The 24,098-nt window shown below is 49.4% G+C and overlaps 1 protein-coding gene across 1 annotated transcript in view; it reads right to left on the bottom strand.

The window, feature by feature from the left end:
• NHS (NHS actin remodeling regulator) overlaps window positions 1-24,098 on the bottom strand; it is a 350,958-nt gene that overhangs the window by 175,660 nt on the left and 151,200 nt on the right. The window lies entirely within an intron of this gene.

Genomic DNA, 24,098 nt, shown 5'->3' with positions numbered 1-24,098 from the left:
TTGAGCCTCAGAAAATGGCCATTTCATAGGCTCTAACCTAACCCATGCTGAAAAAAATGCCATCTGATTTAGAGCTGTTGGAGAATGGAGTGCCTGCTAAGACGAATCTCTTGGTGGGTCGTGTGAACGTTGCCAGTTCTCTCATGCACACCACACGTGGAATCATTCCATTTAAATGTGATTGATTCTGAAGATATATGAGGCACCATTTGAACCCCCAAATTGCACAGAGCAGTACAAAGAGCGTTGGATCCTAGGACCCACTAGGCCTATATCTAGGCTAGTGGCTCTCAATTAGGGACGATTTTGCCCCTCCGGGGATATTAGCGATGTCTGGAGGTATTTTTGAATGCAGCAACTCGGGGGAGGTGATACTGGCATCAAGTGGTTAGAGGCCAGGGATGCTGCTAAACACCCATTCCCAAGACAGTCCACCACAGCAGAGAATTACGTGGCCCTGAATGTCACTAGTGCCAAAGTTAAGAAGTCCTGGTCTAGGTAGTTGAGAGGTCAATTTCCATGTCCGGGCTCCGTTTCCTCATCTTTAATAGGAAATAACACAATTGCTTTTCAGGTGTTCTGTCTACTTCTAAAATTCTACATATTATGCATCTGCGATGATGACGCACTTCTTCGAGTTTTCTGATCATTTAGATTTCGTATGAATAAGTTGCCTAGGGGTGTGTGTATCTAAATGGCCAGATGGTATCCGGTGATCAGTAGATTAGCTTTAGGAAGAAACCCAGTAAGAAGACACTGAGTCTGGGAGAACACAACCTGTTGGAAAAACACACATCTGTGCCAATTTTGTAGCACAAGCACACCGCTGGCCTACAAATGTGACTCACGCCTACACACTGCCTCACCCTCTACCCCTCCTAGGGCACCTTTGCTCTCCCGCCCCGTCCCACCACCACACACACTCGCCACCCACAGAAACCATACCTGGCCCCTCCTTCTTGGCTTTCCACTCACCCTCTCATCACCCAGCGATCCCAGAGAATGACAAAAATTTTCTTGCGTGACTGATCGACCCTGTGAGGCTTTTGTGGTTAAGATATAAAGTTCCTGAAAAAAACCTTCCCGAATCTGAACAGGACTGCAGTGACATCAAAGCTTTTCCCTTTCAATGCCTTTCATCTTTTGCAGCCTCTGGCGTTCTCCCCACCAGCGTCAAGTCAATTAATTGAGAAGTCATTAGAAAGGCCCTCCGCTGTGAAGGCCCACCTCGTCAGCTCCAGATCTGGGGGCTTCTGAGAAAGAAAAGAAGGGCCCAACGGCCTCCACTGTATCGGTGCTTCTCCCATCTCCACCCCACCTCCACCCCTTTCTGTTCTCGGCTGAGGCTGGTCCCAGGAGGTATCAGTGAGCTGGAGGGAACCTGCTCGTCCCATCAAACGTTTATTGAGTGCCCACTATGTGCCAGGCATTGAAACTGAACCTGGCCTAGTGCCCATCCTAAAACATCATCTCGTCCTTATTTCCCTATCCAGCTGTGGCCTCATAAGATCAGACCCTTTGTCAGTTTCTTCTGCCTTGAAGATGTCTGACCTGTGGCCTCAGATATGGAATCCCTAGCCACTGCTTTCACAAAATGCAGCCCACAGTCACCGGGAGAACTTAGCCGTGGCTGCCTGGGCACAAACCATGGCACAGAAGTAGCTGAAGGAGGCTGCTTTGTTACGGGGGGGGGGGGAAGTCACTGATTTGCCAGCACCCCAATTTTACCTGACTGTAATTCTAGAGCAAGGGCTTCATTTGTTGGTCCACAGGCAGAATTTTAAGGATTCAGGCAAGTGTACCCCAAATATGCAGGAACTAAGGATTCTACTGAAAGGTATTAAAATCTAGAATTTCGCACTTGCTTCTTTTTCTATTTACGTATAATTCACACACAGTAAAATGCACAGATTTGAAATGTACAATATAAGTAGTTTTGACAAATGTGTAAATATATACCACGGAACCCATACCTTGAAAATCTTTCTTCAAAAAACGTTTTCGTTTATTATTCCAAATCTTCTATTGTATCTAATTAAAGGGTAGAAATGTTTATAGATACCTTAACTGTGAGAAAGTCCCCCTCCCCAACAACATACAATACATACCCCTATGTGATTGTAGCAGCCACTGCCAGAGGCTCCCCTCCTCCCCATAGCCCTTGGACCTCTCACCTCGGTGTACTGCACCTGACTTCCAAAGGTCTCTATCTGCATCTCTGTATCTGGATTTTCTTTCCATAACTGAGGAAGGCCACTCTATCCACAGGCTCGCCCAGAAATGCTGGGGAATTAGCAACCCCCAGGAGCATCTCTTAAGGAATGACTATTCAGGGTTGGAGTATAAATACCCCAGCTCCCTCACCCCTTAGGCGGGAGCACTCTTGAGCGTTCTACACTCCTGGCATCTCCCTTGGGATTCAGCTCCAGTTGCTCACAGCGGTAATTCGCTTGATAACCCTTTCATAGCTGCATTTCCTTCCCCATCTCCCTTACCCACTCTACTACCAAGTGTTTCCTTCACCTCTCAAGTAAACTACTTGCACTTCAGCCTTTGTCTCAAGGTTTACTTCTGGGGAGCCCAAACTAAGATGACCATCCACAAACCATTTATAGTATTTGCCACTTGGGAGCAGTAGCACAGGGTTTTTCTACATTCTGTGCACATACACACATATTAGGGAAAAGGCTGAGAACAAATTTCAGGAAAGATGAAAGCCAGACACTTCAGACCCTGGTTCACCTGGACTAGGATTCTGTTCCTGACCAAAATACACATTTAGATCTCTTCTATCATCATCCAAGGTTAGACAAATGTACCCTCAACTCCCTAACCTTTCCTCTCACGACCCCTTAAAAGCTTTTCAAGATTTCAGTGCCCTATTTTGGGGAAATTAACATCATGTTTTCTGTTCCCAGGGAGAGGGTCTCTTCCCTGACTGCTTCAGTGCCTGTTATTTCTCATTAGAACTTTGCCCATGAGCCTGGGTTATTTCTTTTCTTTCTAAAAGTTGGCACCACATTGTGGGCAGCTCTCCAAGCTCTAATCCAGCCCTGCCAAGCCAAACCATGCTTTGAGAAGGCATGATTTGTGTGTGTGTGTGTGTGTGTGTGTGTGTGTGTTTGTACACCTGCATGTGTGTAGACCTCAAAGTGACCCTATCGACTGGCTTGAGAAGTCAAGAGCTGAGAATGCAGGCAAGAGGGCTCCTCTTTGCTCTCACTCCCTCCAACGCCCTACAAGGGAGGACTTTTCATTGCAATACACTCATGACACTTGTGTGAACGCTGCCCCCCCCCCACCAGACAGTGGAGTGGAGACATACCTCTGCACCCCTCCCAAGTGGGTGATCTGGCAAAAGTAAAAGGAGAGGCCCATGTGGGTTGGGAATGAGGAAACAGCAAGAGAAAGGTTCGTATTTCTGCCTGTTCCATCATCACAGATACTGTTTTTCACTACTACACAACCATGACGTCGATCCAGCTGAGCAATATGGCGTCAGTGGGAAATTCAAGGGAACTGAGAGCAAGACAAGGCTCGTGGACCTCATGCCCTGGATGGTCAACCTGGCAGGGCAGAGGGATGCCCAAGGCTTTCCCTATAAACCAGGCCTCACTGGACATCCCTTTGCTTCAGTTTCATCGCCAAGGGAATAAGCTGTTGTATAAAGACATGGGAGTTATTCTTGAGCAGAACTAGTGGGCAGCCTTTGTCAAGTTCTTACTGCGTGCTGGGCACTGCTCTTCCATCTGCACAGTTACACAGAGGGTGTAACTTTCCCAAGGTCATGTAGCTGGTAAGGGATGGAATAGAGGTCAGGACCCAACTCTGGCTGCAAAGTTCTCCTCAGATGAGTGGTCTGGAGACTGTTCTCAGGATGGTGAAGGCCACCTCATTTAAAGACCACCGGGAGGCCCTGGGGAAAATGTTAGCTCGTGCTGCCCCGTCAGCCTGGCCGAGCCAGCAGAGTGGGCCTCTACAGTTCAACTGGTTAAGGAGCAACTCGAATCTGGATGGCTTACAAAACGTGATCACCTGAAAGACAACAGGAGGCTTTGTTCCAGGAAGACAGAAAATAGGGGAGCATTCTGCCCTCCCAAATCTTTATCCTGAGGCCAATGGAATCTGTTTTCAAGCTGAAGACTGTTTGCGTATGTTTATATGTCTACACAGTGCTGAGCCGTGTGTTGGAGTGACAGCTGGCAAATGAGAATATTCACGCCACCCTGAGAGCATGAGGCTGCCCATTCAACATATACATGTTGCATGGTCCTCCTTGCATGGAGAGCTGGACAGAGAGAACCATGGGTTTCCCAAGGGCAGCCAAGCATCTGTGGGGAGCTTTTCCCTGATTCTGAACTTGGAGATTTCTTTTTACATCATTGGAAGTCCAAGGTACGGAAATTACTCTTTCAAATACAGGAGAGTCTAGCAACCAGTCCTGAAGATCTTTCAGTCGGGTAGCCTGTGACCCCCCAAACCGCCACCACAAATCAATGTGAAAGTCCAGCAAGCCACCTGAAATAAGTCAAATGGGTCCTGGAAGCAGGCACCCACGGAGAGAGTGCTGGGACAACAACCTCGTGACAACTCGCGAGACTGGAAGGGGAGCTCCCAGCTTCCTTAAACCAGTGGCCTTTGCAATGCAGAGTGCGAGAAAAGAAAAGCATCAGGCCACGGATGTGTGTATGTATGTTCATCTCCTCCTTTCACATTTTCTATCTTTACGTGTCTTTTAAGATGTAATTGTTTGAGAATATAAGTAAATTGGGTTTCTCTAGCAGACTCAGAGTCAAGGATTCAAGGGTAACAAGTTTATTGGGGAGGGACAAGGCACTCCCGGGAGGGGCGTGACGAAGTAAAACAGAGAAGGGAAGGAAGCCACTCAAGAGAGGGCTAGCAAGTAACTGGAGTTCAGTCTCCCTGGGAGACTCCGCAAAAGTGGCAGAGAACCGACACCTCCAAGGGAGCTGAGGCATTTATACACCAGCCCCCATCATTAATGGGATGAGAACTCTCCAGGGGTATGTGAATCCCCCTGCACTTCTGGCCTGCCCAGGGAGCAAGCAGAGGGGTCTTCCGCATCTTTAGAGAAAGCCCACAGGCAAAAAGATGGAGAATCTGGCAGCTGGCTATCAGAAGGCTTACCGTAAGTGTGAAGGCTCAGGGAGATGGGCAGGGACGGCTACAGAAAGCAACATATTACTACAGCTACCCATGCATACAACTTCTAAATAAATACCGTGGGCTCTATTGTTTTCACATTGATCAGACTGCACGGAGGCCACTGCTTTAACCCATGCTCTGTCTAAGAGCACCTCTCTTTGCCTTAGCTGTGAGGCCAGAATCAAGCCTCTACTTAAAGGTCTCCAGGATCAAACATTACAACCTCCTTCAGATGCCAAGGCCAATGGCTAGCTCTCGGTCAACGAGCAGGGATGGCGGGCATCCTAGTGGCAGGCAGGGCTCCACAGAGAACACGTCTACGTGGACTTCTATCCACAGTGCTGCATTTCTTTCAGGCCATTAGCTCCTGTCCTCTGCTAAGCAAAAATCCCAAAGGCCAGCATTCACTGGAGCATCTTCACTTCATAGAACAACCCTACCCAAGTAGCCGCACAGAAAAGAGGTAGATCGGAGCCACTTCTGATGCTTCTGCTACCCTGGACATGAGGAACTGCTCACCAATTAAGTCAGATTCCCTTTCCCGCTCCTGGGAGATCAAAAGGCATCCGAGTTTTGAAGAAGACTGGTCTTCCCTCTCTTCAAGAAATACTATTTTGTTGAATGAGTACAGGAATGAACAGACAACCAGTGAATAAATGAAACAAACTTCAAGTCTACAGTAGGAGATTCACCTTGAGATCAAATGAGAAATTACGATGAACACCTGGTCTTTTTATGGCATCCCCACCTCGTCACCTTCCAAAGCATAGTTTGCGCAACGTGTGCGTGAAGTGGGCGGGAAGAGGTCTGCAGGAACCTTTCCTCACCTTGTCAAGTTCTTACTGCGTGCTGGGCACTGCTCTTCCATCTGCACATGGTTTTTTTTCCTCATGTATTTAATCCTCCAGGAATCCTTGAGACGGGTATTATTCCTCTCATTTATTGGATGAGAAGACTAATTTTCAGAGAGTGTAACTTTCCCAAGGTTATGTAGCTGGTAAGGGGTGGAACAGGGGTCAGGACCCAACTCTGGCTGCAAAGCTCATGCACACCCCACTGCCCTGGCCAGTGGGGGATCTGGGAGGACAGACTTCTAAAATATTAATTAGCAACTTAGCAAGAGTATAGTTGAAGAGATGAAAAGCACTTTTGATACGACACTGACATCTCTCTAATTCCGGTAATGAGAAAAACATCGTTAATTGATTGTGTCGTTGATTAAGATGTCCTCTGGGGAGAATGAGATGGGGGTGGGGGCCTGGGCAAGATTTAGCAGTAGCCAAATATGTGGCTACCATGGAGGATTAGAGAGCTTATAATGCCAGCAGTCAGTTATATTTCACCCGTGAACAGATTTTTCTTTTAAAATTTATTATAAGATATTTCAGGCATATTACAATAAGCAAACCTCTTAAGATGTCCCCAGTGTTCCTCACCTCTTGGTATTCATGCCCTTATGTAATCCCCTCCCCTTGAGTGTGACTGGCTTCTAGTAAAATGATGAAATATCCCATCCATAAATAGGTTATAAAAGATTGTAACTCCTCCCACCCCCTCCCACCCTCTGTCTCTCAAAACCCTCTGATAAATCTGCCTGCCACGATGTAAGCTGCCCTCTGAAGTGGGCCATGTAGCAAGGAACTGAGGGTGGCCTTTAGGCAAGAGCTAGCGAAGAGCTGAGACCCTCGGTCCAACAGCCCATGACAATAAATCCAAATCCCGCCAACAGCCACTGAGTGAGCTTGGAAGCAAAGCCACCCCTAGTTGGGCCTTGAGATGACTGCAGCGCCAGCTGACACCTTGATGCTGCCTGCGACAGGCCCAGCTAAGCTGTGTCCAGATTCCTGACCCACAGAGACTGAGATCATAAATGCTGTTGTTTTAAGCCACTAAATTCTGGGATGATTTGTTATGCAGCCATAGATAACTAGTACAAAGAGGTACAAAGAATAATATAGTGACTATTTGTCTACTGCTCACTCAGCTTAAGAAAAAAATTACAAACACACTTAAAGTCCATTTTGTATTTTCACCTTAATCATATTCCCTTCCTGGCCTCCCACCCCAAAGGTAACCACTCTCTGGAACCAGACTCTGGAAGGCAAGATATATGTATGTATGTATGCATGCATGCGTGTGTGTGTGTGTGTGTGTGTGTGTGTGTCCCTTAACAACATATAGCTTTCTATATATTCATCTATATATAAATTGTATTATATTCCCTGTATCCTTCTGCAACTAGATAGTTTGATCAGTAGTATATTTTTATATACAACCATTTTAAGTCATTAATGGCTTAAAGTCATCCATTTTTCATTCCTTATAGAAATCCATCATTTAATTACATCACAATTTATTTATCCCCTCTCCAATGAACTCATACATATATGCTTGCTACGTGGCCCTCACACACACACACTCTCTCTCTCTCTCTCTCTCTCTCGCCATATATACATATATGCATACATTTGCATATATATGTATATTTGTTTGAGCCATATGAAATTACCAATATTCAACCATCTTTTTAACCTACAAAAATAGCTCTTTCATTTGATTCAACCTAATAAATTTTCATACATGTAAACTATGGCCCTTTATTCACAATGATAACGCTAGTCAGACAGCTGTGTGGCTTTTCGAAAATAATTTCTCTTCATTTGCTTCATCTAAAACACGGAGATGATGATAGGTGAGGTTTTAATACGATGATGTGCATTCAGCCAGGTACACGCTGAGAACCCAATAAACGAGAGCGGGTGCTGTGGTTGTTTCCTTAATCATCCCCGTGATGGGTTTACCCTGACAGTGACCCACTGCCACCCCAAGGGCCTATAGAGACAGCCTCTGGGGTGTGGCCACTGGCACGTGTGTCCTTCACTCTGCTCGGGGGCTCTTACTGTACCTCCCCCTGTCACCCTCCTCAGGATTGAGCCTCGGGTTTTGGCTAGAAATCCCAAAGGAATATCCTCTCTCTCCTCAGATGAGACTTCTAAATCAGCCTCCTCCACAGCAGACCCAAAAAGCTCGAAATTCTAGGAACAACCTTTTCCTGCAGTGTAAATGTTTCTGTCACTTCCAGTCCCAACCCAGGAAGTATTGCAAAAGAAAAATGAACTGAAAATAAAATCCAGCCTTGATTCTCCTCCATAATCTAACTCCAAGCCCCTTTAAATGCAGCCTGGGACTGAAGGCCAGGTTCAACAGAAAGTGTATTTTATCCAAACCCGTCTGCTCTTCTCTCTTGCCAGCAACACGTTTTTTAAAATCTAATCTCTGTTTTCTTTACATGAATCTAGACCAAATGTGATTTCTCCCCTGCATGTGAAAATAAATTATATCAAATGTAATTTTCTCCTCCGGTTTGTTCCTGCTCCTCCAGAGACCTTTGAAGGGTGTAACTCCAGATGCAAACTGCCTGCTACTGCAGCACCAGCAGGAACTCCCGGGCCCCCAAGGTCCCCTGGGGGGGGGGGGGTGGACGGGAGGGGAAGCATGGGGGGCGGCCAGGCTGAGCCCTGAGCACCTCGGATTCCCGCTTCACACTCCGAAATGGTATCTTAACTTCCCCCCATAAACGAGGATTGGGGGAGTGGAAATGAAGCGCTAGGCTCAAAAGCAAAGGAGTTCTTCTTATCCTGATACAGTCAATCCGTGCTACGGGGGTGTGGCTAGTGAGGGGCAGAGCACTCGGCACCTCTGTGGAGCCACTGCTACACCGGGTGCAGCCCCTGGACGAGCACCCTGGGCATCACCAGGGAGCCTTCAGAAATGTCGATTCTCAAGGGATAGTTAGGGAGCTTGGGATTGACACGCACATACCGCTATATATGAAATAGGTAACCAACAAGGACCTACTGTAGAGCACAGGGAATTCTGCTCGATATTATGTAACAACCTAAATGGGAAAAGAATCTGGAAAAGAAGAGATACGTGTCTATGTGAAACTGAATCACTCTGCTGTACACCTGAAACGATCACAACATGGTTCATCAACTATACTCCAGTATAAAATAAAAAGTTACAGAAGCTGTCAATTCTCGAGCCCCACTCCAGACCCACTGAATCTGAATCTCTGAGCGTGGGGCTCCGCAATCTGGGCGCTGCCAAGCATTCCAGGTGATTCTGTGCACGCTCCCATAGGAGGAGCCCTGCTTTAGGTAGTCGGCCACACACAGCGGAGACCCGTGACCCTGGAGCTCGAATCCGTCACTGCAGTCTGGAGAGGGGACAGATGAACTACTGAATGCGAATCAAATCCAAACCAAGGGCCGAAAGACCACAGTCCCCTGCAGGCCCTCCCACTAGCTCAGCAGCCCCCAGGCAGCCCCTCGCTGTAGCCACACGACGCGCTCACTGACAGGAACGGTCTTCTGACTGGAAGAGGGTGAATGGTCACCAGGGTTGTATACACGGCCACTGACCCTGAGCTGTTTCTTCCGGTACTGCAAACAGCAACAAATGTCTTCCAGTTGGGTTTCAAACTCTTAGAGACCAAACGATGAAGAATGAGACAGCACTTCATCTCACCGGATCCCAGTCAGTGAGAAATGGCTCCTTCTAGAATGGTCCTATCGGGCCGACCACACCGCGGTTCCTAGTTCGGCACGACAGGGAGCTTCTGCAGTCCAGGCGGGAGACTCGGCGGCCGCTGCCCTTGTGCCACCCACCTCGTCACCCCTGCCCATCATCATGCCCTATGTCCCCCTGCAGCTCTGGCCTGTGTCTGGGGACACGAGGCATTTAAAAGGTCTCTGTCTACTTTTCTGAGGACAGGCATTGGAGAAACTCAATCACAGAAGCCTGGCTTGAGGAACTACACCCCGATACCCCACAGCTGTCTTTCTAGACGACGGAAGAGAGTCTGAAGCAGCGCAGCAAATTCTACAGCAAGGCTCCTGGCTGTGCCATTTGTCTGGGTCCCAAACATCGCTCAGACAAGAGCAAAGCGGTTAAGGGGACAAATACAGAGGCACTGGCCTCAGTGAGCTGACTTAAGGCCCTGGGGACAGTACTCTCTGTCCTCAGCTGTGTGGCAGAGAACCACCGCGCTCACGATCAGAATGGTGGCGCTAAAGGACCAAATCCAAGCTCTTAAGGAAGTCGCCCCAGCTGCTCTGGGATTTCTCGCCCCCTCCCACAGGCGGCATACAGAAGTCCTAGCGTGTGGCACTGTGTGCCTTGCCGAGTGGCTCCCAGACACCGGGCTTCAGTAGCCGGGCCCCGTCTTCTCCTTTCCACTCCAGCAGGCCCGGGGCACATACTTGTTAAGGGAGCGCGAGGCCTGAGAAATCCGTCGGCCCCGAGGCCCCCGACACAGGAGTTTCCGGGCAGCCACACGGGCCGCCCAGGGCATGAAGCAGGAGGCTGCAAGGCAGGAGGGGGAGGGCTCAGAAGAGGCGCGAGGTCAGGAAAAGTTGGGTTTTTTCCACTAATAAATCAGATCACTCCAGCTCATTCCTGTTGCTCTTGGCTGGCAGGACTAAAAAATAACTCTGAGTCACCAGTGCGACTCACGACAAGTGCTTCCTGTGTGGGATTCAGGCATTTCTCTTCTGTTTTCTTGGCAGAAGGAAGAAAGCAACACGAAGGGGTGGAAGAAAGGAGTGAGGAAAGAGTTAATCTGCTGTGTTACCGGGTTCTTAACCCAAAGCCCATTCACGCTGGCTGTCGATGTGTGATCAAGTCCAGTAATGATACCTCCGAACCACCCGGATAAAAAGCCCACCGGGTTCTTAAGCGTCTCCTTGCCAGCTCTCCACACCTTCCCCCAGGAGGGCAGGGCCTCACCATGTTCCTCTGCTGAGAAGTCACAGCTCAGGCCTTGTTCAATCCCATATCCCAAGCGAAAGGCCTTCTAGCTGTCTTTCCTGACCTCTGCAAGGAAGCTTTCTAGGCGTTTAGCTATTGGCTCTGCCTTCGTAAAGGCAGAGGGAGACAAGGAACCCTCCGTAGACAAAAGCTGATAGAGGGTGGTTTGCCCAGGCCTGGGGAGTTTCTCAGGGCATGGGACTGCCAGTGCTAAAACCAGGACAGCCCTGGGCAAACTGGGATGTGTCAGTCATGCTAGAGTTGAAAGCTGTGAGAACGTTGGGGGCGGCCAGGGAGAAGATCCCGTGTTCTTGGTCTATGTTCTAGAAACAGCACTTCTCAAACACTGATGTTCACGTGGGTCACCCAGGCATTGAGCTCAAATGCAGATTCTGATTCAGAGGGTCCAGGCTGATGTCATCGTCAGGGATCTAGAATCATTCCCTATTTGAGGAAGGTCACACACCATATCAGAGCATCCCTCTGCCTCCTAATTCCTCTTCCACACTTCAGCCCAGGAGGACAAGTACGTCCTACTGCCTTGGCATAGCCAATAAAGAATGGGACACTGCTGGCCACAGGGTCTGCTGAAAATGCTCCCGGCCAGGAAGTCGGAAACATTGCTGTGGCAGGCACTGCTGGTCCGCAGTTCCCTCTCCAACCCTCTTCCTTGTTGCCATCCATTTCAAAGCCTTGAAATTTAAAATACTTCTTTCCAGTCTACAGTTAGGGGTGCCCCTGTTCTCGAGCTCTGGTGGATGAGTCATGGGCAGAAACCTTCTGGGAGCTGGAGATGGAAGACTGGGAAAGTTTAGTTTTCATGATAAAAAGGGAACCGATGTGACTGACACCCCCCTTCCCCATCTCCTTTCTCCCTAGAACACAGATGTGATGGTTTGAGCTACAGCAGCTATCTTGCGACAATGACGAAAAGGCCAAGAGAATCTGAGGCACTAAACCCAGCACTGTTGAGCCACTGACCCAATCTCGGCAGCCACCTTCCTCCAGACCTTTGCCTGTGTGAGAAAACCAAAATCCCACATTGTTCAACGCCCCCGCCCCGCAAGAGTTCAGCTTTTCTATTCCTTCCGGTGCGATGCATTCCCAACTGATACAACCAGCCTCCCTAAGCCAAGTACCACTCCAGCAGACAGTCAGGGGGGTTGTGTCCCCTAGAGAGCATCATTCACGATGCCTTAGGAGTTGTGCAGTGCACCACCTGCATTCCCGTACAAGGCAATCTTGGAGGTCACGCAGCACATGGTGTTTGGAGCCAGACCTTGGTAGAAACCCAGTTCCATTACTTGCTCTCCTGATTGGCCCCGGACCAGCTATGTAACCTCTCTGAGCCTCAGTTCCCTCTCTTTAAAGAGAAATAATAATGCCTCCTCAGGAGGATTCTTGTAAAGATTAAAGATATGTGTAAAACACCTGGCACACAGCAGATACACCATAAATAGCAGATATTATTACAGAAAACGGCACTCGATCTGTGCTGGCGTCTGTTTGGAGCACCTGCCTTGAATGACGGCAGCCTAGATAAGGGTCTCCTGCTCGCACAGCTGCAGTGTGTCAGGCCCAGGCTCCTGCCGGGGACATCTGTGGAGGGGTGCGGGGAGGGCGAGGGGGCGTGCAGGGGGGAGAGGGATGTCCGTACATCAGGGAGGCCCGTTCAGAGGCTGCCCTACTCCACTTGATCACCTGCCCCGGAGCGTCTAGTGTGTGCCACCACTTATGGGGACAGCAGTTTCATCACTGGAGCCCTTGCACCCCACCGCTGTGAAGCTGTGAATTCAGGCCATGTCCTGGGGAAACCGCCTCATCACCAGACCTAGGAGTTCTAACAGATGCCATGGAAACAGGCTATCCCTCTTTGTGCCAAGAGGTGTGGCCACGGGAACTGAGAAAGAGCTTGGCTTCTGCAGCTCAGTGGAAGCACCAGGATTTAGGACCATTCTAGTACCATCCCGAAAAGCAGCCTCTGGTGTGGGTCCATTCATCCTTTCTACGAATATTTCTTGAGCTCCTCTATGCACCGAGCACTGTCACAGGCCTTGCTGGTACAGTGGAGAATAAGACAAAAATCTTTGCCCTCACAGAGCTTACATTCTAGTGCAGGAGGAGAATAAAATACAGGCGTAAAATATATAGTTCGTTAGATGGTGATCAACGCTATGGAGAGAAATTAAGTGAGGAAGGGGGATTCAGAGGGCCTAGAGGGTGGTCAGCAAAGACCTCACTGTGAAGGCGAATTTTGAAGGAGGCGACGGAAGGAGCCATTCAAACATCTGGTGGGAGAGTGTTCCAGGCAGAGGAACAGCAAGAGCGGAAGCCCCGAGGCGGAAGTGCTGGGTGTGTTCTGGGAGCGGCCAGGAGTCCACTGCAGCCAGAGCAAGAGAGCGGGGGAGAGAGACGCCGGGGCCCACCGTGCAGGGCTTGTGGGCCGCCCCAAGGTGAGGGGTCGGGCTTTACCCTCAGTGAGACACGTGACTTTTGGATGGCTCTGAGCAGACGAGGGACACGATGTGACCTGTTCTAAAAGGCCTCTTCTAGCGGTTGTATGCAGAACGAACTAGATGCTGGCAAGGGCAGAAGCAGGGAGACAGGAGGCCGTCGCAGTCATCCACGGGGCCAGATGATGGCACTTTGCGTGACCTCACCCTGCTAAGCTCCAGAACTCCAGGGCGTTGGGGTGGAGCTGGGGCAACCAGAGGAGCCGCGTGGGCATAAAAACAGACCACCTCTGTCCCTCCAGGCGGGACCCCCCCCCCCCAGGCTCCGGTCCTGGAGCAGACTGCCTCCAGACCTGGGTGTCCAATGGCTACTCTGTGACTAAGTGACAGCAAAAGCCGGGTGCCCCAGGCCACATCGCGCCTTGGGCTGCTCATTGCTGCAACACCATGGTACCGCCAGAGGCCGGCCCGAGCGCCTGCCAGCCCGGTCTTCAGCCGGAGTCCCGACAGGCACCCGAACAAGAAAGCAGCCGCCTCCCTAGGGCATGACCTTGAGAGGTGATGCCAAGTCCGAGGAAGGTTTATAACTTTTAAGAAGGAAGAGTTAAACCTGTGGTCAGGAAGAAGCTCAGAAAGTCCTGTGAGGTGAATTCCTTTCTGTCTCACAGAGCCAGCTGGCTGGCTGGCTGGCTGGCTGGCTGGCTGGCTGGCTGGCTGAGTGAGTGAGTGAGTGAGTGAGTGAGTGAGTGAGTGAGTGAGTGAGTGAGTGAGTGTGTGTGTGTGTGTGTGTGTGCATACACACACACACAAGATGGTGAAAGAACTAGAGAAAATAGTTAATTGTCTCTGGGTGCTTGGGGTATCAAGAAATCACCTCCTTGCCTGTTTCTTTACATTGATTTTTTTCCTCTTAAGAAAAACCACAGCCCTATGGTTAGTAGCCCAAAGGCCGAGCATTTGAACTTCAGTTCATTAGTACTAACGAATTCAGTGTTTCTTCCAAAGCCTTCGTGGTGTCTATCTCACTCCCCTTGCAGGCTCAACAGGTCTCGGGCAAGTCCTCTCCTCCAGACCAAAGATGTGGCCCGATCTGAACACACTTGTTCCTGAGCTGGGGTTTAAGGGCTTTATAAATTCTCTCTCTCCGCTACCCCTGCCCCCCAAGTCCCCCAGCTGCTTCCCCGGTGCTGATATCAGCGGGCCTTCCACCTCGGAGAAAATCAGCTTCCCCTGGGAGAATCAACAGTGGCCATTTCTGTAAGGGAGCGTGGCCTCAGCTGCCACCCTGTCCCCTCTCGCTTCTGCCAAACGGGACCGAGCTTTCCTGCCGTCAGCGCTCTCACACTCACCACCGCCAAGAGCGGCTGTAAAGCCATTGAGTGCTGGATGGAAGATGACACTCCGGTGATCTGAAAACCTCGAAACACAAACAAGAGGAAGGCCCCAGCTGTTTGGGAGGGGCCACCGACGGCTCGCCTTTCTCTTGCATCCCGCGGGCTGAGGCCCACATTTTGACTGACAAGTGTCCAGGATGATGAGACCAGGGGAGGACTTACAGGAAAAACTAAGCCCCTCGGGGAAGCAGGGACAAAGCTCGGTGGCTTCCCCATTTTCCAAAAGAGCCTATTATTCACAGCCACCAACATAACTGGCCACCGCAGGCCCTAATGGAAAGCAGGCACTGAAGTGGGCTGCTTTTCTGATGCTAATGTCCAGCCTGGCCTTTTTTTTTTTTCTTTAAATGAGGGGCCTACTCCTCTTGAAACCTTTTTCAATAGGTCTCCTCCCCTTTTTCTTCCCACCCCACCACCCTGATTCTCTGTTATCACCATGAAAACTTGTTCCCCCAAAATGTGTCCATCGAGATGGGAAAATTCATTTAAACAGACGTGTCAGCCCTATTCTTTAAAAAAACGGGACAAGTCTCATACACAAAAATGTACTTCAAGAATCATTCTGTAGAGCAGAGCGTGGTGGTTTCTTGAATCTACGTTCAACTTCAAGAAAAGAGGGGCCGCTTTCCCCTGGGGCCTATTGTCCACCCTCTTCCCTCTCCCGTCTGCGCAGCCTGCTTTTGGTTTGGCAACTCAAGGATCCCCTGGGACCAGCTTCTGTAAGTCCTCTGAGACTGTCCGGAAGGTCGTGCATGCAGGTACACATCGCGCATGTGCGTGCTGTGTGTACGCATGTGCGGTGTGTGAGCGCGCAGACACGTGGCCGCGTGGACATGTAGGGGGGGTTGGGCACACACGAGTAGGGCCCATGCACGCTTGTGCCTGTATGCACGTGTGGGTATGTGTGCGCATGTGCTACATGTGCACGTGTACACGTGTGTGTCTCTAGATTCCAGCAGAGTCTCAAGTTTCTCATCTCTTCTCCCATCATCTCCATGGCAAGAACTCGTACGTTTCCACTACATTACTGCCCCCACCTCAGCCTCTGTCCTAGGGGATCTGCAGATCTGGCAAAGAGACGGCGCTCAGGAAGTATGTGTGGGACGACCCTGAGTAGCCTGTTCATCGTGGGGTGAGAGCACCTCAACCTGCGAAGAAACAAAATCTCATTCGGCGAATCTGGTCCCTGCCCTTGACACCATTCACAGCCCGCGTCTCTCTCACTGGCCCCCACTTGTAAACAAGGCGCCAAAATGTCTCAAGCATCTCTTACCTCCTGTGGAAACTGTGGGCAATGTGGCCCTTGGGTCATCCCCACCCATGCTGACTCCGGCCTTGCCACTTGCTTTGGCCCAAGAAGCAATAGCAAACCTGACTCAAAGAGAGAAAGGCAGAAGGACCTGGAGGCTTGCCCTCTCTTGCTGCTGGGGGGCCTTCCCCCACCACGGGAACCAGCCTGGGCTAGCCCCCTGGAGGATGAGCGATCACGTGGGGAGGAGGCCCAGCTACCACAGCTGTCCAGGCTGAGACCCCAGCCCTGGGGGTGGGCCAGCCTAGACCTTCCAGCTCTGGCCAGGCCAGGCCAGCCCAGCCCAGAGCAGATCTGCCCACGGACCTACAGGATCATGGGAAAGAATAAGCATGTGTGCCTGTAGGTCACTAAGTTGCAGCAAAAGTTAATAGATAACCTCCACTACCTCACCACAGCCACCACCTCTAAACCTGACCTCACTATTTTCTAACTCAGATCAAAAGTCTACAGACAAGAGAAAACATTAGATCGCACTGGGTTATCTATTTAGAGGTTGCCTTTATTGAAACGAATCAAATTACAGGAAATCAGGACCGTCTCAGAAATGCTAAGGTAAACAAGTCACCATAACAACAGCGTAGAAATGATGCAGTGTGTGGCACAGAGTAAGCCCTCAATACGTACTGGCTGGATCCTGAACTATCGATAGTGTAATCTGACTTGCCATTTTAAAGATGAGAAAACAGAGGCCCAAGGAGGTGAATGGCTTCCGTCAGTCCTAAAACTAATGGCAGGCCTCCTCTGCAAGATGACACTCATAATTTTTATAAAGGGGGTGTCTGGATGACTGGTGACTTTCCTGCATCAGAGGGATGGCGGTGAGCCTCAGCAGTACACACCATCCACGGATTCAAAGCCATAGGATCTCTCTTGTTCTTTGTCACTGGCACACAGCAGGTGCTCAGTCAATGTCAAATGAGGCCATGAATGCGGAAAACTTAAAGGAACGATCTACCGTTCATAACCGCAGGGCCCTTCCTCTCCCCTCACACAGAGTCACAGAAAACGTACCACCTTCCCAACGTGTTAGAAACAATTCAGCTCTGAGTGCTCAGCAGCAAATGCCTAAAAGATGCAAATCAAAGGGCCAGACTCCTCTGCGCACCCCAGGGAGGAAAGCACAGGCTTCCAAGAGGCCAGCGTGCATTGACTGCCCTCATTTAATTTCTACTTCTCTCATTCTGTTCAGTCACGGTCAACCTCCCCTTGATTTGCCCCCTGAACAGGAAGGCTGCTCGCTGGAGGGCAAATCCAGGCAGCAGAACAATCGATGCTCTCCACGCCAGGCCAAGGCCGCGCTCACTGCCACTTTCTCCTCCTCTCTTTTCTCCAACGAGAAGAGCTAAACTCACTGCCACACAATCCTCTAATGGAGGCAGCGAAGAAGAGCCACACTCTACTCTCAAGCCCAGGTGGCTTTCAGTGCTTTGCTATTCCTTATTTATACCACGTGTGTGCATGCCTGCTTACGTGTACACACGTGCATGTGGTGTGGACTCCTTGTGGGCAAGAGCTGCCTTATTTATAGCTCCATCCCCAATATCGAGCACACGCCTGGCATGCAAGAATATGTGTTCAGTGAACCGATGAATGAGTGGACTGTACTTGGAGGTCTCTCTGAGTGACCCTGTGAGATTCCACTGTGGTTGCACCATGTAACCAAGACATAAATCATGTGAGCTGGTACCAGTTATTAAGTTGCTGTCTCTCAGTTCCAAATCCACCCTTTCTATACCCTGCTCTGTAATGCTGGAGCTGGGACTCTGCACACCTCCTTTCTGCTTTGCCAGCTGCTCCCTGCTGGGCTCTGCCAGTAGGGGGAGCTAGAGGGAGACTGGCGACTGCAGGAAGAAGGAACTTCTGCCTCTTGGCTTCCGGTTTCCACGAGCATCCCTTCAGTGATAGCCCTTTATTAGGGCAGTGGCCACAGGTTCCAGAATCGTTGTGTTTTGTTTTGTTTTGTTTCGTTTTCTGTTAGCAGTCCCGGAACCAGCCTCGCACACACCCCTGACACACCAACAGTAGCCAGGCAGCATTTCGTCCTCAGGGCTCTGGGTCTCAGCTCTGCTGGGTGTCACCTCCAGACTTCTTTTTTTCCCACATCTTTATCGGAGTATAACTGCTTTACAATGTTGTGTTAGTTTCTGCTGTATAACAAAGTAAATCAGCTATACATATACATATGTCCCCATATCTCCTCCCTCTTGTGTCTCCCTCCTACACTCCCTATCCCACCCCTCTCGGTGGTCACAAAGCACCGAGCTGATCTCCCTGTGCTACGCGGCTGCTTCCCACTAGCTACCTATTTTACGTTTGGTAGTGTATATATGTCCATGCCACTCTCTCACTTGGTCCCAGGTTACCCTTCCCCCTCCCCTTGTCCTCAAGTCCATTCTCTATGTCTGCGCCTTTATTCCTGCCCTGCCCTGCCCCTAGGTTCTTCAGAACCTTTTTTTTCTTTTAGTTTCCATGTATATGTGTTAGCATACGGTATTTGTTTTTCTCTTTCTGACTTACGTCACTCTGCATGGCAGACTCTAGGTCCCTCCACCTCACTACAAATAACTCAATTTCATTTCCTTTTATGGCTGAGTAGTATTCCACTGTATATATGTGCCACATCTCCTTTATCCATTCATCTGTCAATGGACACTCAGGTTGCTTCCATGTCCTGGCTATTGTAAATAGAGCTGCAACGAACATTGTGGTACATGACTCTTTTTGAATTATGGTTTTCTCAGGGTATATGCCCAGTAGTGGGACTGCTGGGTCGTACGGTAGTTTGATTTTTAGTTTTTTAAGGAACCTCCATACTGTTCTCCATAGTGGCTGTACCAATTCACATTCCCACCAACAGTGCAAGAGAGTTCCCTTTTCTCCACACCCTCTCCAGCATTTATTGTTTGTAGATTTTTTGATGATGGCCATTCTGACCGACGTGAGGTGAGACCTCCTTGTAGTTTTGATTTGCCTTTCTCTAATGGTTAGTGATGTCGAGCATCCTTTCATGTGTTTGTTGGCAATCTGTATATCCTCTTTGGAGAAATGTCCATTTAGGTCTTCTGCCCATTTTTGGATTGGGTTGTTTGTTTCTTTGATATTGAGCTGCATGAGCTGCTTGTATATTTTGGAGATTAATCCTCTGTCACGAACTTCTCAGTTTTGATAACCTCGACCCATTCCCTTTGTTCCCCCAGTCCTAGGGGTGGTCACTACTTCTTGCAGTTCCCACCTCTGTTTCACTTCTAATGCCTGTTTAACCAGTGGCCTCGGTTAAAATAGTTGGCACGGTCGCTCTCTTCCTGGCTGCATCCTGACTGATATGGGAACCAGGGTGTTTCTAGGGGCAGCAGCGCCTTGGGCACTCCCCGAAGTCAGGCACAGGGACCTCTACGTAGTCTAGAGTAGGACCCTCCAAATTCGTCTCTGACCGAAAAGACAAAAGACAAAACTGCCTCATGCCTACAGCCAACAGGACACACACGGCATCAATGGGCCTGACGCAGCAGACACTCCAAAAATATTCACTGAACAAGTGAATGTGCCTGTACCTGAGACTGTTATGTGCTCCCCAGGACCTGTTACCTCTTCTTCGCCGAACACAGCTGGACTACATTTCCCAGCCTCCTGTGCAATTATGGTGCCCATGTGACCAGGTACTGGCCAATGGAAAATGCAGATGTGATCTGTGCCACTTCCAGACCTGGCCCACGGACATCTCCCATGCGTGAGACTCCCCTGTCCACTGGTCAGATTTACAGGATAAGGAAGACCCTGAGGCAGAACCACAAGGGGGAGGGGCCTAGTCTCAGACCAAGGGGAGGATCTCCTGCCAAATGTGGAAATAGAAAACGACGAAATGAAACTCTTAGCTGAGCACACAGTACACGCCTATCGCACTAAGCTGCGGAGATTTGAGGGCTGCTTGCTGCAGCAATGGACCCCAACCAATAGAGGCCAAGGGCGTGAGTTTGATCTCTAGGCCTGGACATCCAGCTCTCTGCGGTAGGGTTCGGGGCATGAAGGTGGCTAAACAGGAATTTGGGTGATCAGCAGAAGCTCATTTTAACAACTGGAAGAACAGCTCAAAGGGCACAGCCTCCTGACAGCTGGTCCCTGCCCAGCAAGAAAGTGCATGATTACAAGGAGTCCTTCCGTCCAGATAATGGAGTCAGCCCCTTTCAGGGGCCTCACGCAGGTCAGTCTACAGAATGATTAACCGAACTGATGGGCTCCTGCAGAGTCTGTATTCCTGGGACCCCTCACAGAACAACAGAAGATCACCTGCCTGGGATGACTTCAGACACTGAACTAGGAGAAAGAGACTGAGCTAGTGATTTTTCTTTCAACTAGTAAGTCTATGGATTGTAAATTAATATGTGGTCACGGGAACAGTAATCAGAAAATCAGAACAGAAGGAAAAGGTGCACAGTTGTACGACTGCACCATGCAGGCAAATCAGTGTCAAAATGCTGATATATTTCCTTCCAGGATTTTTGCCCGGCTTATATTTTTTACGTGGTTATAGTTATATACAACTGAAGCATTATGGTTCAAAACTGAGTTCAAAATATCAGATTTGAAGCCTATCTTGGCCCCTTCCTAGCTCTACAGCCTCAAACAAGTGACTTCACCTCTTTGCGTCTCCATTTCTTCACCTGTAAAATGGGGAGAATGATTCACACCTCGCTTCACCTCGTGGCAAGAATTCAATGATGGCACGCCTGAAAGCGCTTAGCACAGTGTCTGCCCGGCTGAGGCAAAGCACTTGGGAAATGTCAGCTGTTGCTGTAGACTAAGTACAGAATTACCAATCTTGATTGAAAGAAAAGAGGAGTGAGGCTTTCTGATGATATAAGTGATATTTCCTCACGGTAGGCTATTGGGAAAATGTGGCAAGACATCACAAGAAAAGAGACCATGATTTCTGGATGCCCTATAGCTCCCTTTCTCTTGCCTTTTGTCCTCAGGGAGATCCAAACTCTGGAACTCCCCCAATCCAGGCAGTTGTGAGTTGGAGGAGCCTCTGGTATCAAGGGAAAAAAGGCAGGATATGGAGAAGAGAGCAAAATCCCAAACCCTGCGTGAAGGCGCTGCATAGGACGCTGAGGGCAATCTAGCCCTTTATTTTGATAGGTGCGGTATTTGATTTGCATGACTCATAACTACAAAAGAAAAAAAAAAATCAAGAACTGCCCGAAGAGTATTTCTGAAGCACTCTTATTTTCTTCTCTGCACGAACTCTGTGCAAGAAAAGCAGAGAAGAACACAGTTCCCTCCATCAGCTCCATCTGCCTTCCCGGGGAAGGGGAACCCTCACTTCTCTGTGATGACAGTACGCTCTGACTCCTAACTACGTTCAAGTTCAGAGGTGGAATCAGCCTTCAAGCTCTCAGCCTTTCTTAGTTATGTCACTTCTTCTCGGCATTAGCTTCTGCCTTCCTGTCTTACCAATGCTTAGGACAACGTGAAGCACGAACTCTGCAGCCAAATGAAATAGGAGTTGCAGTCAGGTCAAAGGCACATGATTCCATGCGTAGCTTGTGGCGTGGGCTAAGATGAAATGCATCGCATCCAACCCTCAAAGCTTCAGAATATCCACTGCAGGTAAGGATAATGCTGTCCTGTGGTTTATAGCAATGCTACTCAAAGTATGGTCCGTGGACTAGTAGCACCAGCATCACCAGGACCTTGTTAGAAAGGCAGACCTGTGGAATCACAATCTCTGAGGGTGGGGCTCAGAAATCTGCATTTTTACCAACTCTCTCCTGATGATTCTTAAGCATACTGAAGTTTGAGAAGCACTGGTTTCTTTATAAACCATTCATATTCTCTCTCTCTCCCCCCGTCTCTCCCTCTCTCGATTCAGGACTTCCTGGAGGAAAAGGCCCCTGAGGTATCTCCTTGTTGGATTCAGGCATCTGAACAATACACGCCTATGAGGCTGACCCAGGAAGCCACAACTTCTAGGAGACAGGAAGCTGTAAGGAAATGGCCATCCCCCTCCAGTCTTCGCACCCCCACCCCCGCGCGGGCTGCTTTGCCACAGCAGGTCAGGCAAGCGGCAGAAATGTAAAAACTGCTTCTCGCAACTGGGGAGCGGGTGTGCAAGCACAGCGAACCCTGGCAGGCTCTCCGCAGGCTGCTTGCAAAGGCTCTGGCCGCCTTGCACGATGCTGCTGGAAGGGCACCAGGGTGGAGATCAGTTCGCAGCAGGCCCAGCTCCGGAACAACTAAGCGGGCGATGCCTGACCACACCAAGAAGATTCAGCTCTCTCCGCCACACCTCTCTGAAATGTTTAGATGCCCCTACAGGGGTGTTTTTCAATGTCTCCTCTTCTCACCCTTCCCCGTTGCAATTGGGATTATCAGCTACTGGGTAGAGTTTTTTTGACCTTCGGTATTTCGCTTTCTTAGGTCATGTTCTACAGAAAGCAGACCCCAAAAGACTCCTGAAAGAAGATTCATCTGCATGTGATTTATCAAAGAGATGCTCTCAGGAGAGACAGGTAAGGCAGGAGAAGCAGGACAGAGAAGGGGAAGAGCCGAGCAAAGGTGGGGTCTCGGGCAAAGCTCCTGCGAGGCTGTGGGGGAACTCTGGAGGGGAAGTTACAGCTCAGAGGCGTTGGAGCTTGTGGCAAGGGAGCTGGGCTCTTGTCCCCTTCTTCAGTCTTTAGCTAAAGCCTGTGTGTATGTGGGCATGTCCGTCTGTGCATGCACGTGTGTGTATACGTCTCTGCCAGCCTGTGGGCGAAGCAGGTCTAGAAGCCCAGGGACGGTCCTTGGAAGATGAACCAGGGGTGCGTGCCACTGAGAGAGCCATCAAAGCTGGAGTGTTGGGGGCACCCTAAAAGAATTCTGGGGGTCTAGACAGAACCCCTACATCCTTTACCACATACACCTTTCCTCCCATTTTATTTACATTTGATAACGGAAACAGAGAACAGACTGGTGGTTGCCGAGGGGGACGGGGTTGGGGGAGAGATGGAGTAGGAGGTTGGGGTGAGCAGATGTGAGCTTTTATATACAGAATGGATAAACAACAAGGTCCTACTGTGCAGCACAGAGAACTATATTCAATATCCTATGATAAACCGTAATGGAAAAGAATATTAAAAAATGTTTATATCATTAAATCACTTTGTTGTACAGTGATAATTATCATTGTAAATCAAGTGTACTTCAATAAAAAAAGACGTGGTAAGTGTTACCTGTGAGTTAAAAATCATCACTATCGTTATCAACATCTATTAGCATCTCTGACCACGCTCACTGAACTGAGTGATGGGCTACCAACCGACCAAGCTGTTCACCTTCACAATGCGCCCATGAGGAAGACAAAAGACAGATACCAAGTAACCCCTCTTCCAGAGGGAAAGAAAGAGAGATTTTCCCATTAAAAGCATTTTACTAATCTCGTGGAAAGCCTCGTACAGTCAACTGATGTATCACAGAACCACTGCCACCTTCACACCTCACTCGGAAGCCAGAGCGTCTGGGTTTGAATCCCAACTCTGCAACTTAACTCCAGGCAAGTAGCTTAACCTCTCTGTGCCTCGATTTCCTCATCTGTGCAATGGGGATCATAGCATTGTCCCCCTCGGAGCGTGATGGAGAGAGTGACATGAGGTGAGTCAAGTGACCCACTGAAGCCAAGTTGCTGGCAAGCAGTGAACATTCACTCAGTGGGAACTCTTACGGTTGTGATGACGTCATCATTCACAGCCTCTTGGGAAATGCCTGGTGTTTTGCCCTAACCAGGTTTAATTTTCCAAATCTCTTCAGAGGGCTGACTGTTTATCAAGAACGAGGATCCCCATTGCTGTCTCTTTCTATCCGCCCTCTCTCCACCACCCAAGTCAGATGCTTGGCATATATACAATGGAATATTACTCAGCCATAAAAAGGAACGAAATTGAGTTATTTGTAGTGAGGTGGATGGACCTAGAGACTGTCATACAG

Source organism: Monodon monoceros, unplaced genomic scaffold (genome assembly GCF_005190385.1).
Source record: "Monodon monoceros isolate NGI ecotype Baffin Bay Population unplaced genomic scaffold, NGI_Narwhal_1 Super_Scaffold_22, whole genome shotgun sequence".
NCBI classification, from domain to species: domain Eukaryota; kingdom Metazoa; phylum Chordata; class Mammalia; order Artiodactyla; family Monodontidae; genus Monodon; species Monodon monoceros.
Note: the sequence above shows the minus strand (reverse complement) of the source record. Positions and strands in the feature narration are given on the sequence as shown.